Source organism: Mesocricetus auratus, unplaced genomic scaffold, assembly GCF_017639785.1.
Source record: "Mesocricetus auratus isolate SY011 unplaced genomic scaffold, BCM_Maur_2.0 Super-Scaffold_100024, whole genome shotgun sequence".
NCBI classification, from domain to species: Eukaryota; Metazoa; Chordata; class Mammalia; order Rodentia; family Cricetidae; genus Mesocricetus; species Mesocricetus auratus.
In genome coordinates, this window is record NW_024429205.1 from 26,486,818 (window position 1) to 26,506,052 (window position 19,235).

Sequence of the window (19,235 nt, forward strand, 5' to 3'; positions counted from 1 at the left end):
TGGGATCCAAGAGCTCTCCCCTGTTCAGATCAGCTTTCTCTGCTGGTTTTGCCAGTCCATTCTTTGCCAATTTGCTCATCACTCCTCTCTCTCTGTCACTGGGTTCCTTGAATTCAGTTCAGTGATTGTGTGTTTGCCTCTGCTTCCATCAGTCACAGGATGAAGGCTCCCAGATGGTTATAGACATCAAGTTCATTATCAGGAATGGCCATTCGAGGTGGTCTCTCCACTATTGCTTAGCTTGCCAATTGGTGTTATCCCTTTAGATCACTCGAGGTCACTCTGGTGCCTGATCTGTCTTCTATCCTATGATTCCCTCTTCCCCCCTATTCTACCCCCACCAACTCAACTTCCTGTCACTCATATATGGATTTTAGACATGGATCAGGATAGTACCAGTCTGCACTTCCACTGATAGAGGGTCTGGGAAACCAGAAAGAACCTAAAAGATATGCATATATGCATAGTACCCAAGAGAAGAGGATTGAGACAAGATCCTCTGAATGGATGGGGAACACAGGGAGGGGTGGGGGGGAGTGGGAGCTGGGAAGAAGAGAGGGGGTGAAGAGGAAGAGAGCTGGTCATGGGGGAACATGCTGGGATTTTTAATGCTACGTAAGATGGCCAACTCTTATAGCATTTCACACATATATGTTTGTTGTCATTCAATATAATTATTTGTCTATTCTGTAGTTCTTCTGAAAAGTCTGGTTCTGGAGAACAGACTTTGCCCTAGACCTCATTGTTGTTGGACTTTTCTGTGGGAGATGTGGCTAAACTCCTTTTTACCCACGGAGGAGGCACTGAAGAAAGACAAAAAAAATAAATTTCACCCATGTCCAGCATGATGAATCAATGGGATTTGGAAGTCTAATTGCAGGAACATGGATGGAATATGACTTATTTCAAGTCAATGATTCAAAGGCAGCAACAACAATGATAAGTCTATCCCAGTATAAGTAATAGCTTACAGACATTTTATTTCTGGGATTCCATGGTCAAAGTCCACAAAAACTCTCCTTACCCTGGCAATCTATTCCTGCCTATAAACATTGGAGAGAAGTCTTGTGAATCTTGCCTATCTGAACATCATGTACCCAGTAAAGCTTTTTCTAAGATTTATTTTTATTTTGAGTTATATGCTAGTGTATTCAGAGATCCATGATGTTAGGTGCCATGGATATAGATTTACAAGTGTTTGTGAGCAACATGGATTCAATGCTGGGACCTGGACTCTGGTCCTCTGCAAGCAAAGTATCATCTCTTAGCAAATGAGCTATCCTTGCCACCTTGGTATAATTTCTGACTTTCCTGATTGTGATGAACCTCCTTCCAGGAGAGAATGTTTAATCCAAGAAAATAGGTACACAGAACATGTTCTGATGTTAATGACAATCACAGTGAAGGACTAAGGTTACTTGCTGAAAAGTTAATTGATTTCTACTAGAAAATAATTCACAACAGAACCTCAGAAAATGTATGCTGTAATAAAGCACTGATATAGTTTTAACACCCTCCCTAGATGACAACTTTAAAGACCTTAAAAATCATAAGATTATGTGGATGAATATGATTAGATATGCAAACAAAAAGAAATCATATTATATGAAGGGCAAAACACAAAATGAGTATGGAAGGCTAAAGATTGAACTTTCAGGTAGCTAACAACTATGCGGGAGTGAGGACAAGGATGTATTTAATGTATGATGTCCAGTAACTCTGTGGTGTCACTAAATAGTGGTAGAGACATAGAGATAACCAAAAGAATAGATTCTTTAAATATTAAAATCAGGGGAAAATGAAATGAACTTTCTTCTGACAGTGTGTATTTTCTCATTTAAATGCAGAAGTTAGCATTAATAATGTTCATGGCATGTATATAAATGCTATTCCGCAAAAAATATTGATGAGAAGGTATACTCATGATTCAATTTCACTTTTCATCAAGGGTGGAAATTATTGCTTTTTTTTTCAATTCATTCATCAGGCAATACTGGAGAATGCCTGTTCCTGATGAATCCTTCTTTAGACATTTTAGAATCCTATAAGCATTGGTGATAACACTGTAATAAGATGTCGACGAAGTGTAGCTGATTTATTCATTATATTGTTGCTACCAATTTTCGCTGTGATAAAGTGGGGCAATTCCACACGTGTGACAACATTGTCTCCTTCAGTTGTCTTGATCTTCCGCTGCAGAACCATGTTTTGTTTGTTATTGGGTTATCTCATATTTTCAATTAACCACTGAGTCTGTAGTTCAATCGACTTATATTTACCCTGTTGTAACGGACAGCGTTTACAAATGGTGAAATCAGGAACATGTGTTCCTTCCATTCCAGCACTCATGTGGCTCTGCTATTAGTTTTTTAAATTTTTCTTTTATTTTCAGAACCCATTGATTTCTCCAAGATCTTATTAATGTCGTGAAGAATGAAGTAGTGTAAGGCATGAAAGATTTTCTTAAATTTATTGCTTGCATGTACATGAAATTTTGCAATCACCTTTCTGTATGTAAGGGGAAACTCTCAGAACATTTGACTTTGGGTACCTTATCAATCAGAATAGTGTTTGAAATTAAAATCCGGATCAATAAAACAGAGAGCTTTTCAGCTAAGTACTCAAAAAGCGGTTCCTCAGCAGGTTGTAGCCACGGGAGCACCAGAATTCAAGAGCAGTCAGGCTAATAGAGGCATCAGCTGCGAAACAGAACTAAATTGAGGGTCAGGAATTAGACTTGACAGAAAGATTAATAATCCAGCAGGGAATCCTGAAAGCAACACCAGTGGTTTCAGCTTTGCTTGGCAATCGCATAATATGAAAAAATAAATAAATAAAATAACATGAAATGAAATCAATCACACTTTGGACCTTGATAGTTTTTGAAGTTTAATACTGGCTGTGACTGAACCCCTGAATGTGAGAGCCTAGGCATCTTTCAAAGAGTGCTTTTACGAGTTTTCTTGAGTGACCTATTGAGTGGTCATAGCTGGAGAGCATCAGAAAGATAAAAAAGGTTTTGTTCAGTTTTTTTTTACAGTGAACTTTATTTTTTACAAGTAATACACCATAAAATATAAGGGGCATGGATATCATTATCATGTATTATATACTGTACCCCACTATGTGTTTTCCTTTTTATAATACTTTTTAAGAATTTAATAGATAAGTATGATGTAATTTTATCAAATCTATCCATTCTTCTACTCCATAACAATTCATGTCTCCACATAGCACTTGCAAATGTATGTATTTATGCATGAGTATTTCTATGTATATATTTGTATGTGTGTATGTATATATAGCTACTGAGTCCATTTGTGTGCCTACATGACTTCCCTGAGAGTTAGAAATATTGAACTCATTTCAAATACTTATTTTTCACCCTTTCTGCTTCTTTTTTTGGATTTTTATAGAAAGGAAATATCACCCTCCCCCCAAAAAAACTGAGCAAGGTTATTATTGGAGTTTCCCTGACAATTACTAAAGGAAGTGGGAAAATAAATCCAAGATGAAGGGAAGGATGCAATTATTGAATATAAAGTAGCATTAATTACTAGCTATAAAGATAGAAACAATAATAATCATTTCTTATTTAAAGCTGTGGGTGATGAAAGTTGAGACAATAAAGTATTAAAAGTTAATGGTGGATGTTGAGGCAATAAAGTCTTAAAAGTTAATGGTGGGAAGTTATATGGCAAACAGGCTAAGCTCCTTGTTTGCCTGAGACTTGTATTATCTATTGAAAAAATTGTTTACACTTTTTTATTATATATTTAAATTAGAAACAAGCTTGCTTCCCATGTCAGTCCCATCTCCCTCTCCCTCCCCTCCACGCCCACTCCCTGGCCCTGGCACCCTCAGCCCCCTACCCAGTCCTCACTCTGACCCCAGGGAAGGTAAGGCCCTCCATTGGGGATCTCTACAGTCTGTCATTTCGTTCTGGGTGAGGGCCCAGGCCCTCCCCAAAGTATTCAGATTGAGAAAGCATCCCTCATATGGGATGAGTCCCCAAAGTCCTTTTGTGTGCCAGGGATACATACTGATCTACTACCCAAAAACCCCATAGATTGCCTGAGTCTCCTCACTGACACCCACATTCAGAGGGTCTAAATCAGTCCCATGCTGGCCTATCAGCCATCAGTCTGGGGTCTAAGACCTCCCCTTTATTCAGATGAGCTGTTTATCTGGGATTCACCAGCCCAGTCTTGACCCCTTTACTCATCACTCCTCCTTCTCTGTCACTGGGTTTCAAGAGTTCAGTTCAGTGTTTAGCTGTGGGTGTCTGCCTCTGTTTCCATCTGTCACTGGATGGAGGTTCTAGGATGGTATGTAAGATAGTCGTCAAAATAATTATTATGGAGGAGCATTTAAAGTAGTCTCCCCACTACTGCTTAGTTTGCCAGTTGGTGTCATCCTTGTACATCTCTGGAGTTCTCACGAGTGTCATATCTCCCCTCAGACCTAGAAATGGCTCCTTCTATTATGGTATCTCTCATCCTGCTCTCCTCTATTCTTCCCCCAACTCAAACTTCCTGCTTTCCTATGTCCTCTTCTCCCTTCTTGTCTCCTCTCTTTTGCCTGGTTCCCTTTCCCCTCCTTCACCCTGTGCTACCAATCTGCTCAGGAGATCTTTCTTCATTCCACCTTCTCTGGGGTACCATGTATATCCCTCTTAGGGACCTTGCTGTTTCCCTGCCTCTCTGGCAGTGGTATTGTGGACTGGCACTCCCCTGATTCATGTCTAAAATCCATATATGAGTTTGTACATATCATGTTTGACTTTTTGTGACTGGGTTAGCTCACTCAGGATGTTTTCTTCTAGTGCCATTCATTTGCTTGCAAATTTCAATATTCCATTGTTTTTTCTGCTGAATTGTATTCCATTGTGTAAATGTACCACATTTTCACTATCCACTCTTCAGTTTCTTACAGGTTTTGGCTCTTACAAATAGTGCTGCTATAAACATAGTGGAAAAGATGTCCTTGTTGTATGAATGTGCATCTTTTTGGTATATGCATAACAGTGGAATTGCTGGATCTTGTGGTAGACTGATTATCATTTTCCTGAGGAATCTCCATGCTGATTTCCATTATGGCTGTATGAGTTGGCACTCCCACCAGGAGTGGAGGAGTGTTCCCCTTTCTCCACATCCTTTCCAGCATAAACTGTCATTGGTGTTTTTGATTTTAGGCATCCTTACAGGAGTAAGATGGTATCTCAGTGTTGTTTGGATTTGCATTTCCCTGATGGCTAGGGATGTTGAGCACTTTCTTAAGTGTCTCTCAGCCATTTTAGACTCTTCTACTGACAATTCTCTATTTAGTTCTGTTACCCACTTTTTAATTTGATCATTATGTGCTTTGGAAACTTGCTTCTTGAACTCTTTGTAGATTTTGGAGATCAGCCCTCTGTCAGCAAATATCTTTTCCCATTCTGTGAGCTGCCCTTTTATCTTCTTGACTGTGTCCTTTCCCTTGCAGAAGCTTCTTAGCTTCGGCAGGTCCCATTTGTTAATTGTCAATCTCAATGTCTGTGCTACTGATGCTGTACTCAGGAAGCAGTCTCATGTACCAATTCATTCAAGGGTACCTCCAACTTTCTCTTCTAACAGGTTCAGTGTGACTGGATTTATGTTGAGGTCATTAATCCATTTGGACTTAAGTTTTGTGCATGGCAATAGACATGGCTCTATCTGCAGTCTTCTACATGACAGCATCCAGTTTTGCCAGCACCATTTGTTGAAGAAGTATAATTTTAGCTACTTTGTTAAAAACTAAGTGTTCATATGTGTGGGGGTTAATATCAGGGTTTTCTATTAGATTTCATTGATCTACCTATTTTTGTGCCAATACCAAGCTGTTTCCAGGACTATAATTCTATAAAAGAGCTTGAAGTCAAGGATGGTGATGCTTAGGCTATCCTGGGTCTTTTTTTCATATAACATTGAGAATTGTTCTTTCAAGGTCTGTGAAGAATGTACTGGGATTTCAATGAGGATAGCATTAAATCTGTAGTTTGCTTTTGGCAGGATTGCCTTATTTAATATGTTGATCCTAGCTACCCAAGAGCATGGGAGATCTTTCCATTTTCTGGTGTCTTCTTTAATTTCTTTCTTTAAAAACTCCAAGTTCTTGTGATACAGGTCTTTCTCTTGTTTGGTTAGGGTTACCCCAAGGTATTTTATGTTGTTTGTGGCAATTGTACAGGGTGATGTTTCTCTGATTTCTCTCTCAGCCCTTTTATCTTCTGTATATAGTAGGGCTACTGATTTTCTTGAGTTGATCTTGTATCCTGCCACTTTGCTGAAGGTGTTTATCAACTGTAGGTGTTCCCTGGTAGAGTTTTTCGGGTCACTTATGTAAACTATCATATCATCTGCTAATAATGAAAGTTTGACCTCTTCCTTTCTAATTTGTATTCCCTTGATCTCCTTTTGTTGTCTTATTACTCTGGCTAGAACTTCAATTACAATATTGAAGATGTTTGGAGATAGTGGGCAGTCTTGTCTTGTTCCTGATTTTAAAGGAATCACGCTGAGTGTCTTTCCATTTAGTTTGATGTCGGCTGTTGGTTTGTTGTATATAGCTTTTTGTTATGTTTAAGTATGTTTCTGTTATCCCAGGTCCTTCCAAGACCTTTATCATAAAAGGGTGTAGGATTTTGTCAAATGAATGCTTTTTCTGCATCTAGTGAGATGATCATGTGAATTTTGTTTCTCAACTTGTTTATATGGTGGATTACATTGATGGAGTTTCATATCTTGAACACTCCCTGCATTCCTGGAAAGAAAGCGACTTCATCATGGTGGATGAGTTTTCTGATGTGTTCTTGGATCTGATTTACCAGTATTTTATTGAATATTTTTGCATCAATGTTCATGAGGGTTATTGGTCTGAAGCTCTCTTTCTTAGTTCTGTCTTTGTTTGGCTTGGGTATCAAGGTTATTGAAGCCCCATAAAAAGAGTTTGGCAATGACATTTCCACTTATATTGGAATAATTTGAGGAAAATTGATATTGGCTGTTCTTTGATGGAAGCAGAGACAGATACTCACAGCTAAACACTGAACTGACTCCCTGGAACCCAGTGACAGAGATAGAGGAATGATGAGTAAAGGGGTCAAGACCATGCTAGTGAAACCTACAAAGACAGCTGACTGGACAAGGTGGAGCTCTTGAACCCCAGACTGATGGCTAAGGGGCAAACAGGAAACTCATCCAGACTCCATGAATGTAGTGTCAGTGAGGAGGCCTCAGAAATCTCTGGGGCCTTGGGTAATAGATTAGTGTTCACCATGGCATACAAAAGAATTTTTGAAGTCCATTCCACATGGAGGGGTGCTCTCTCAGCCTGGACACATGGGGAAGGGCCTACGCCCTGCCCTGGATGAAATGACAGACTCTGGAGATCCCCCCCAAGGAGGGCCTCACCCTCCCTGTGGAATGATGTGGGGATTAGGTTGGGGGTGGGGAATGGGGGTAGGGCTGGTGGAGGGACAAGGGGGGGCAGAGCATTTGAAGCATGAATGTTTCTAATTTAAATAAAAAAGAGTTTGCAAAGACCCTTCTGCTTCTATTGCATGGAATACTTTGAGGAGGATTGGTATAAACTTATCTTTGAATTTCTGGTAGAATTCTGCACTGAGGCCATCTGGATGTGGGCTTTTTTTAGTTGGGAAATTTTTGATGACTGCTTTTATTTCCATGTGGGTTATAGGTCTATTTAAATTGCTTATCTGTTAGTGATTTAAATTTGGCAAGTGATATCTATCCAGAAAGTTGTCCATTTCCTTTAAATTTTTGAATTTTGTGGAGAACAGGTTTTCAGATTATGACCTGATGATTCTGTGGATTTCCTCAGTGTCTGTTGTTATGACCCCTTTTCATTTCTGATTTTGTTAATTTCCATGTTCACATTCTGCCTTTTGGTGAGCTTGGATAAAGGTTTGTCTATGTTGTTGATTTTCTCAAAGAATCAACTCTTCCTTACATTGATTCTTCGTATCATTTTTCTAGATTCTACTTTATTGAGTTCAGCGCTCAATCTGATTATTTCCTGGCATCTACTCCTCCTGGATGAATTTGCTTGTTTTTGTCCTAGAGCTTTCATTTGTGCTGTTAATTCTCTGGTGTGACTATTCTAAAGTTTCTTCATGTGGACACTTAGTGCTGTAAATTTTCCTCTTAGCACTGCTTTCAAAATGTCCCATAAATTTGGGTATGTTGTGCCTTCATTGAATTCTAGGAAGTCTTTAATTTCTTTTTTTCATTTCTTCTTTGACCCAGGAATGGTGCAATTGGGCATTATTCAATTTCCATGAGCTTTTAGGGTTTCTATAAACTGTGTTGTTGTTGAATTCTAACTTTAAAGCATAGTGGTCTGATAAGATATATGAAGTTATTCCAATTTTTTGTACTTGTTGAGGTGTGATATGTTGTCAAGCATGTGGTTGATATTTGAGAGGGTTCCATGAGGCACTAAGAAGAAGGTATATTCTTTGTGTTTGGATGGAATGTTCTATAGATGTCAGTCACACGCAATTGGGTCATAACTTCTATTAGTTCCTCTGTTTCTTTGTTAAGTTTCTGTCTGGTAGTCTTGTCTAGTGGTGAGAGTAGGGTGTTGAAGTCTCCCACTGTAAGTATGTGAGGTTTTATGTGTGGTTTGAGTGTTAGTAATGTCTGTTTTAAGAATGTGGGTACCTTGTTATTTGGGGCATAGATGTTCAGAATCAAGACTTCATCTTGGGATGGGTACTGATCTGCTGCCCAAGGCTCAATAGATTACCTAGGCCTCCTCACAGTACCCATCCCAAGTATACACATGGACTTTGGACTCCCATAGAACAATGTGAGGTGCATTCTCACCCTGAACTCTTGGGGAAGGGTCTAGGCCCTGCCCTATATGAAATGACAGACTATGGACACCCCCATGGAGGGCCTCACCCTCCCTGGGGGAATGAGGGGATAACGGGGGGGGCTGGGGGGAGGGCATGGGAGGAGGGGAGGGAAAGGGAGAGGGACCTGGAACTGACTTGTGAAGCAACCTCGTTTCTTATCTAAATTTAAACTGGAAAATAAAATAAAAAAATGAAAAAAAAAGACTTAATCTTGGTGGATTTATCCTGTGATGAATATGAAATGACCTTCTTCTTCTCTTTTGATTGATTTCAGTTTAAAATCTAGTTTGTTAGATATTAGGATTGCTAACTCTGTTATTTTGGGGTCCATTTGATTGAAAAATCTTTTCACAACTCTTAACTCTGAGGTAACATCTGTCTTTGAAGCTGAGGTATGTTTCTTGTATTTAGCAGAAGGATGGATTCTGTCTTCGAATCTATTCTGTTAGCCTGTGTATTTTTATTGGTGAATTAAGACCATTAATACTGATATTAATGACCTTTGATTGCTCATTTTTGTTTGTTTTGGAATGGTTGATGGTGGTGGAATTGTGTTTGGATTTCCACCCCTTTTCTCTTGTGGCTGTTGGTAAAGTGGGATTATCAATTACCTATGTTTGTCTGGTTGTAGCTAACTTCCTTAGATTGGAGCTTTCCTTCTAGAACTTTCTGTAGGGCTGAGTTAGTGGATATGTATTATTTAAATCTGGTTTTCTCATGAAATATCTTGTTTTCTACATCTATAGTGAATGAAAGTTTTCTGGGTATAATAGTCCGGGCTGGCATCCATGGTCTCTTAGTGTTGACAGAATATCTATCCAGGACCTTCTGGCTTTCAGAGTTTCCATGGAAAAGTCAGGTATAATCCTATTATGTTTGCCTTTATATGTTATTTGACCTTTTTCCTTAGCTGCTCTAAGTATTCTTTCTTTATTCTGTATGCTTGGGGTCTTGATTATTATGTGGCAAGGGGACTTTTTCTGTGGTCCACTCTATTAGGTGTTCTGTAAGCTTCTTGTATCTTCATTGGCATGTCTTTTTTTAGGTTGGGACAGTTTTCTTCTATGATTTTGTTGAATATGTTTTCTGCCACTTTGAGGTGGTTTTCTTCACCTTCTTCTAAACCTATTATTCTTAGGTTTGGTCTTTTCATGGTCTCCCATATTTCCTGGAAGTTTTGTGTTAAGGATTTGTTGGACTTAAGATTTTCTTTGGTTGATGAGTCCATTTCTCCTAGCGTATCTTTAACACCTGAGATTCTCTCTTCCATCTCTTGTATTCTGTTGGTAATGCTTGTATCGGTAGTACCTGGCCGTTTGTCCAGCTTCTATTTCCAGCATTCCTTCAGACTGTGTTTTTTATTGATTCCATGTCAGCTCTCAACCCTTGCACTGTTTGAATTGTTTGTCGTAATTTTTGCTTTGTGTTTTCCTCCCTTTCTTGCATTTGTTGGATTTTTTGGTTTGCTTTATCTTCCTTTTCTTTAATGGATTTTCTCATATCCTCTTTGAGGGCCTCTATCATTTCCATGAAGTGTTTTTAAGGTCATTTCCTTCTGCTTCATCTGCACTGGGTTGTTCTGGTCTTGCTGGTGTAGAATATCTAGACTCTGGTGGTGTCATATTTGTTTGAGTTGCTGAGTTTGTTCTTATATTGCCTCTTTCCCATCACTTCTTCCAGTGAGTATAGTAAAAGCCTCTTCCTCTCATGCTGTGTTGGCAACCAGGGCTCTCTCTCGGTGGCCACTGTTCTCTGCTCTTTGTCCTCTGTCCTCAGTGAGCAGGAGTGTGCCCAGCTTGCTCTGGAGGCTCCTGGTAGCTTGGTCTTCAGTCCATGGCTGAGTCAACCTGGCTGCAGTCCCAAGGTCAGGGCATCCGAGAAAGCGTGAGTAGGGAAACTCAGGTCTAAGATGGGGACCCAAAGCTCACCTCTGTCCTCTTCCCTGAGTCCCCTTTCTGCATCCTAATTTGAGATGTATTTATTCATTTCATTAGAATTTTAACATAATTACCACTTTGAAAATTTATCTCTAAACATAGTCAAAATCTGACGTTCTAAGGTTCAATTTTCAATATCTTGGATTTGTTGGAGAAGACAGAGGAAGGACAATCCTACCCATGGCAGAGATTCTTGAATTTGAGAGCTTTCTGTCTCTCTCTCAGCAGGAGCCTCCATCCTAGACCTCTCAATCTTGGGAAAGCATGTGTTCTTGAATGGTTAGATGTGTATATTTACATTGGTTATTATAGGTGGGTCAACCATCTTTGCTTACCTGGGAAAAATTCACTCTCTCAGGACAACCGATTAGTCATCTACAAGATAATGAAGGAAGAATATATATATTCCATGGGCTCCTGAATAGTGGGTGAACATACAAATGAACCTTTCAAAAAGTTGGGATATATATCTTCTTTCTGTCAACAGATATTTTCATTTGTGAATGGTCTAAATTCCTGAGTGATAATTATTAATTATTAGGAATTAAAGTGGAACATGATTGTATTTCAAAAATTCTGAGGATTAGGACATTTCCAAGGATGTCACAGTGCATATGCAACTGTGATAAAGAAGTATCACAGAAGTCTGCTATTTCATGTGCACTTGGAGAAATGGTTTTTATGACTTACATGAACCTGAATCAATCCATCCTCTGTAGACCAATTTAAAGCTTCATATTCCTCCTTTCTATGGTCCCCTGAGAAAGTGAAGGTAGCAAATTCATAATGTAATATCCTATCTTTTATAGAATATCATAGAACTATCACAAGATATGCTGTTAGGAAGGAAAGTGTATGACATAAAAATTATAAAAAATTATTTTAATGTTTTCTAGCTGAAGACATGATCTAATGGGAAACATTAGTTGCATATGGGAGATGGAAATGTGTTTTTGTGTAACTGTTTTAGAAAGCAATGTATATATGTCTTTGCATAGAGAATTTTAATTTTTATAGCAATCTTATAGGTAAATGTTACCATTTGAATTTACAGATACAAGAATGATCTGTCAAAAATAATTAAACAATATATCTAACAAGTTCATAAAATAGTGAGAAGCAAAATATAGTATCTTTATTATTTTATTCTCCAATTACATTGACTGGTTCTTTTCCACTAGCATTAGAAGAGCTAGTTCGTCAATTAGCCAGTGCAATGGGCTGAGAATTCTTTAGAAATAGGCTCCAAGGAATAAGAAGTGATACATGACTTAATATTATTGTTTTACTTCATTGTAAAAGGTGTTGAATTAAAATAATTCAGCTTAAATGAGTTAGCATGTCATCATCAAGGATCATGACTTTCATTTTTATCTTATTTGGAGACAGGATTTTAAGCAGGATAGGATAGCTCCAAATTTACTGTCTGGCTAAGGTTTACTTTGAGCATCAGATAGTCTTGTCCCTGATTTTCTACAAGTAGGATTATAAACATGACACACAAAATTTGGTTTTATAAGAGGCTGGCATCCAACCAGGGTTTTGTAAATCCTAAGTAAGTAGCCTTTGCCAACTGAGACACATACCTGGCCCCCTTATTGTTAGCTTCATTTTAAATATTATTTACAAAGTAGAAAATTTACTGCCAGGTATACAGATCAGTATATTTGAGTGGTTGCCAAGCATATATGAAACATATACAGGTTCAGCACACAATACCTCATAAAATAAGGTAAGGGGTCCACACTTATAATCTCAAGTACATAGGAAGTAGAAGCAAAAGTATCAGAAGTTCAGAGTAATCTCTGTGAAACAGTGAGATTGAGGCCAGTCTGGTGTACATGAGATCCTTTCTATATATATATATATGGATAGGTATGTCTTCCCTGAAATCTCATCAACATGGCTGTCTAAACAAGTCATAAACAGGGAAAATACCAGTAAACCTGCTAGCATGGAAGAAGAAAAGTTCATTGGCTTCCACCCTAGACAACTGAGAATTGTTGAGAATTGGGAAGTGACCTTCCCCAGATATGTGTCCCCAGATTGCTCTTCATTACCAAGTGGCTCATCTCTGAGATAATATACATACAGGTAACATTATAGGGACTGCATAGTTTGTAGCTGTATATTATGTAGATGCTGAATGAGATGATGGATGGTATTGTGGAACTTAAAATATTTTGCTAGTATGATCCCTTTGTTTCCTTTGTGGGGAAGCAATGCTTTCTAGAAGACTTTTAAGAGGAGAAGAATGAAGACGTTAACAACTATAGACACCTCTTTCAGGTTATGCACATGGATGAAATCTTCAAATTAAAAATAAATGTGAATGCTGATGGAAAGGTGGCAGTTCAGTGTAAAACCGCAGAATCTGAAGGAAGTGGTCATTTCATTTTATTCTTCATTACATATACGAAAGTAGATGGGATTTGCTATGAGAAGAGATTCTCCTTGGAAAGCATCCATGAGAAGCCTTTCTTACCTGGAAAAATGTGTAGTCAACAGACCCAAATACATGGCTTAAGAAGAAGACATAGTTATCGTAGCATTGGCAGTAATATGTGGTTTGTCTGCGTGTTTTAGAAGGAATGAAAGCATGGAGTTCTCACTTCACATTTCATATTTTGATCTGTAATGAGTTCAGTTAGGTGGGATTTTTGAGCAGAAGAAAAAGAATAAAGTATAACCAGATTTCATGTTTTTAACACAAAATGATGAGCAAAACCAAAAAAATGCTTAAAATAATCCAACATATAAGAGAATAAGTCACTGTTGGTTGAGTCCTAAGATTACAGTGGATAGATATAAAAATGAAAATGATAGGCACATAGGGGGATACAATCCTGTTTGGGAAACGTGAGTAGGAAACCCTGGTAGAACAGATGGCAATCATCAAGTAAGAAGCTAAGAACACCAGGTAAGCCATGGTGGAGTGTACTTATAATGAGTATTATGAGGTACAAAACAGATCTGAAAAGATGCTGTCTGACAAATGACCAGGAGAATGAGCACCTAATATGTGAGGAAGAGAATGAATACATTCTGTTACTCACTGGTACAGAAAGAAAGATACAGGAGCAATATTTTTAAAAGGTGAGAGAATGGGATATAAGACAGATGGACAACAAGCAAATTAATAAAATTCTGTGAAGGAGTGGATGCTCAGGAGAAATGTAGGTAAATCATGAATACCTTGGTAACATAACTCATGGCATATGATTTAATGCCTGTGTAGCATGTTTTGTTTTAAGAGTGGGACTGGTAAATGAAGAAAAAGCGTTCCCATTTCTACCCAGTTGTAGGCATTTCCCTGAGAAAGCAACTCACACCTTGAAAGAAGGGATGGGAGAATGCCTTCAGTGGATCTTCAAAGTACATTTTTTTACCAAAGAAAGACAGATGAAAGGGATGAGGATAAGATATGGAAGAGCAGAGTGAGTAGGAAGAAGCGATACAAGAGGAAACAGGAGAGAGGGAGAGTTAGAAGTGGAGGAGGATGAGAACATCATAAAGAGAGTTGATGTAAAGATATTTCTGGTAACGGAAGACAGTAGGTTCCAGAAAGCATAGTGGGAAGGGGGGAAATTATGTTGAGTCTAGCAATAGTAAGTACAATCTATCTAATGGTTATGAAACTGTTAAGTCATAACATCACCTAAATGACCTAAGTCATCATTAAGACTTAGATATAGAGGGGTGGCTATTAATAGCTATCATACAAACAAGGACAATCAATTCTTTCTTTCTTTAACTTTTTACACATATTACTCTCAGTTCCCTTTCCTTCCCCTGCTCTCCTCCCCCAGTCTCCCATTCCTCCCAAACCCCCACCCCATCTCCAGTTCTAATGGAAACATATTCATGGGTCTGCTGGGAATTTTAGGCACAGCAGAAGGGGATGAATTCTATTGACTACACTTAAAATCCTAAAGGGGACAGGATTGAGCCAGCCAGGGATATGGGCTACTGGGAATTATTTGACCTTGAGACTGTGTTTGCAGACTCCCATTTTGCTACCACTGCCTTTGGAGGAAAGTACAATTCGTTTACCTTTTGTTTTTCTGTGTATAGTGCCAATGTCAGAAATAATAAAGGCAAATGGCTTTCACATTAACCAGTAAAAAATTATCAGTACTACAGGTAGCTCCTAAGGAATTCAATCATGAATTTACTACAATAAAGCACCAGTCAAATGCTTGCCTAAGACATATGATATCTGAACTAAGTAGTACTGGGATGGGGAGATTGCATACCATTACGTCTCTTCTAAGTCTGTTTTTTGTCATTACTTAGACCAGAAAAATCCAACAGAATCTGAAGCATAATTACTTCAACCTCTCACTGGTATACAATTTGATAATGGGCCTTCTTTGATAAAGATGGAAGGGTAAGTGCATGTCTGCAAGTAGCACCCCTGATTTTTATGAATCTATAGATTATCCATCATGTTAATATGTGCCTTGTAAACAGACTCTTGTTATAAATTCATCTTGAAATATATTTCAAGTAAATCATTGAATTTCACAAAGGAATTTTGTCAAGTTTGTAGGATTTGGCCACAGTGCAAAATTTACTTACTGAGTCATGGTTTCTCACGTATCTTCCTTCCCAGATCTTAGAAGGAGCATGCACTAGGAAGATTTGGGCATAGGCAAAGTCTTATTGAAATTAATTTCAGGTGTCTGAAAATATGGGCACGTGGCCTGCTTTGCTGAGATATGTTTCTCTGAACATAAACTATGTTTTGAAGCTTTATTGTACTTCACTTTATGTGAAGTTTGTTTATATGGAGGTGAAGAGAAAATGTTTAGAATGCAAGAAGTATATCTATTCCACAAATTTTTACTCTGCATTATGGAAAGCCTACATTGTCTCTGCAGGTAATCATAGACAATTCCTAACCTCATGCATTAATGAGAAGACATAGACCTTGGGCCATGAGACATAAAGATATATCTATTCACACAACACCTTTTTGCAGCAAATAAGATTATTCTGTTTCTGTGTAGTTACTTGCACTCTTTGTTTTTCATCAGAGTTATTGCTAATCATCATTTTTATATAATGTTACACTTTAGAGGTAGCAATTAAATATCTGATCCCATGATTCTCAATGCTAGCAGGATGGTGACATATTTTATATCTGAGCCCACTGTCTCCTAATCTGATCAAAGGGAATCTGGGTAGCACTATCCACATCTTTTTTTTTTTTTGGTTTTACAAGACAGGGTTTCTCTGTTTTGGAGGCTGTCGGTCCAGCCTGGCCTCGAACTCACAGTGATCCGCCTGCCTCTGTCTCCCGAGTGCTGGGATTAAAGGCATGCGCCACCAACGCCCAGCCACTATCCACATCTTATTCCACCAGCTAGTAAGTAGCCTAATTTATGGGAAACAGCTTGTTGTAGAGACCATATAATCATGCAAGTCAGCCTACAATACATTGCTAAGACTCATGATTCCAGAAAAAAAAGAAAGATGGTCCACCAAGACTTGCAATGTCCTAAAAGATTCAATAAACACCAAGACTACATGATCTGTTGTCTAAACACCAATAGAGCACCCTTTGCCCAAGTGTTCATACTGCTTTGATTTCATTATCTTCCTTTCTCCTTAGTATTTCTAGAGAACTGCTTTAGATTAGAATATACAGTACTCACATCTCAGGAGAACAAAAGGTGCAGCTAACCGTCTATATGACACTCTAATTGAAAGAATTTGTTTTCTATCTGTAAAAGTAGCATTTGGCCGGTATTTTAGATAGCTGAATAGATCAATAAAAACCCACAGTGTTTTAAGTAGTTGCTCTTACATTTTCACTCCTGATGTATGCTAGTACTTGTTAGCCCTAACACCTGAAACAGAGAAAGGATAATGCATCCTCAGCAAGTATTGCTAAATTAAGGAATGCATTTCAACTTGAAAAATTAACTCTGTGTCCACAATTTGTCAGCATTTCTGCTAGGCAAAACCATGCACTGGGTTTGAAGACAGAATGAAGAACTGCAAAGCGATTTCCTGAGGGAAGCAAGCAACGAGGCCAATGCGGCTGCCTGTAAGAAAGACTGCTGTCTGATTTGACATTAATGGGGATCAGTTAAAAATAAATGCAGCTCTTATGTAGTAATATACAACAACGAAAAATTCAGGACCCATCTTTCCCTAGCTAGTCTGTCACTCTGGCCTTATCTTTTAATTAAACCTGAACTTTAAAATAAATGTGGCCAGCTGGCTAGTTTATTGAATGGTATATCAATGGAGAATGCAGCTATTGGTATGCTACACAAAGCCTTTCAAAAATAAATGGCTTCATCAAAAGACTCTGATTATATTGAAAGTCTAAGTTTATGATTCTCCTGTTAAGAGCAAGCCCAAGAAAAGTGTGAGAATTAAAGTGACTTGATTTTAGACTCCTCTATACTATCGGGAAGTCCTCACATCACTTTCCTTAAGAATGATTGACTTTTGTTCAACACAGCAATTTTGCAAGGAAATGTGAATTTAATTATGGTTTATTCAATGCAAGTCAAACTAAACCTCACAGTTCAAGCTTCTAACTTGCATACATTGTCTTTCTTTCTTTCTTTTTTTCCTTTCTTTCTTTCTTTCTTTTTTTCTTCCTTCTTTCCTCCCTCCCTCCCTCCCCCTCTCTTTCTTTACAATTACATCTTTTAACACCATGCAACTCAAGTTTTACTTATAAAATTCCAAAAGTGATGTCAACCTTTGTTCCTCCTATAGAGAGTAGGAGCGTGGATCATGAATGTGCTTTTGGAAATCTGAAGTTACACCAAGATGTTATTATATTATTCTGAGATGTGGTTTTTGAAGTCAAACTTAATGACTTTTCTACCCTATTTATTTACACTACTATTGTTATCACTGTTTCTATCTCTGGCATCTATTATAAGCAAACTGAGTTTTTGTGTTTATGTGTATATCCAGGTATGAATAATAGATAGTGACATATTTACATTTTCAGATGTATATATTTGTAAACAGTAAGTAGATAAAAAGTTGAGACAAATTTAGGAACACGAGAACATCTTAAAACTTGACTATAGGAATATGAGTCTTTAACTGCATAATAAAATTTGGTGGTAACACATGCCTTAATTCTAGCACTGGGGAAGCAGAAGCAGGCAGATCTCAGTGAGTCTGAGGCCAGGACCTTGTCTTAGGAGCAAGTTCCAGAACAGTGAGAGCTGTTATATAGAAAAATAATGTTTCAAAACAAATAAAAACAAAAAGGCAAACCCAAGAAAGGGAAAATTGCTTGCATAAGTTGACCTAAATCTACAAGATGAACTTCAATAGAGAAGAAACTCATTTTCATTGTAAAAGAAAAGTAAGTTTAAAGAATGTGATATACATATGCCTAGAATGGGAATATTATTCAGCCATGCCAAAAAATGAAGTAATGTCATCAGTACAATGATGGATGGAACTGGATGTCACCAATAGCAAACTATTTTTACTTACTTGCAGAATTTATATTTTTAGAAAAATAAATCATGGTAAAAGAATTTTTTTCAAATGAGCATCAATGGTACAGATGCAAGAGGTTAAGAGGAAGAATATGCACAATCAAAGTACATTATATATGTGGATGAAAGTGTCAGGATGAAAGCAGCCAGAATGTACAATTAACTCCTCCTTATAAGAAACTTCATTATAAAGATGGCTTAATCAACCTCAATAGGACAATTTGCAGTGTTTAAGTCTGGTACATCATAATTCCTGTTCATGGTATCACATTTATTTCTAACCTACTTCTATAAAAATCATTATTTTCTATATGTTTGAAGTGCTTAAAGCTATGTGGCTTGGTCTATACATATGAGCAGAAGTAAGCAATATAAAAGACAATAACAGGACATTACTGTAAATCAAAATTAATGGCTTTATGAGCTGACATTGGAATATAGAAGATGGTGACTGAGAATGAATGCATCTACATTGGTTTGGTTTTCTGAATCCACGGAAGGCAGTCTGCCTGCAACACAGCTTAGCTTGTGTGCTCACCAGCTCCACATTTGGCTCTAAAAAATTGTCATGCTCGCTTTACAAGCTCTTTTCCTGTCCCGTATTCACATCATATCTCATTGTCCTTTATGGGATCATTAAAATGAATAAACAGAGTAATTACATTGCCAGCAACTAGGACTGTACACAGCATGTATTCTAAATGTCCTAACTGTTCTGAAAACCAGCTGGTCTGTCTTTTAAATGCTGACAACAAAGGTAATGGCTTTTACACCTAGATGAGCCAATAGCTTCCTTCTATGAGTTTGTAGAATTACCACAGGGGAAAAAGTTGTAATTATTTCTTTTGCAATGATAATATCTTAACGTACAACACTTATTGAGAGACCGATGAAATGGCTGTGTGGATC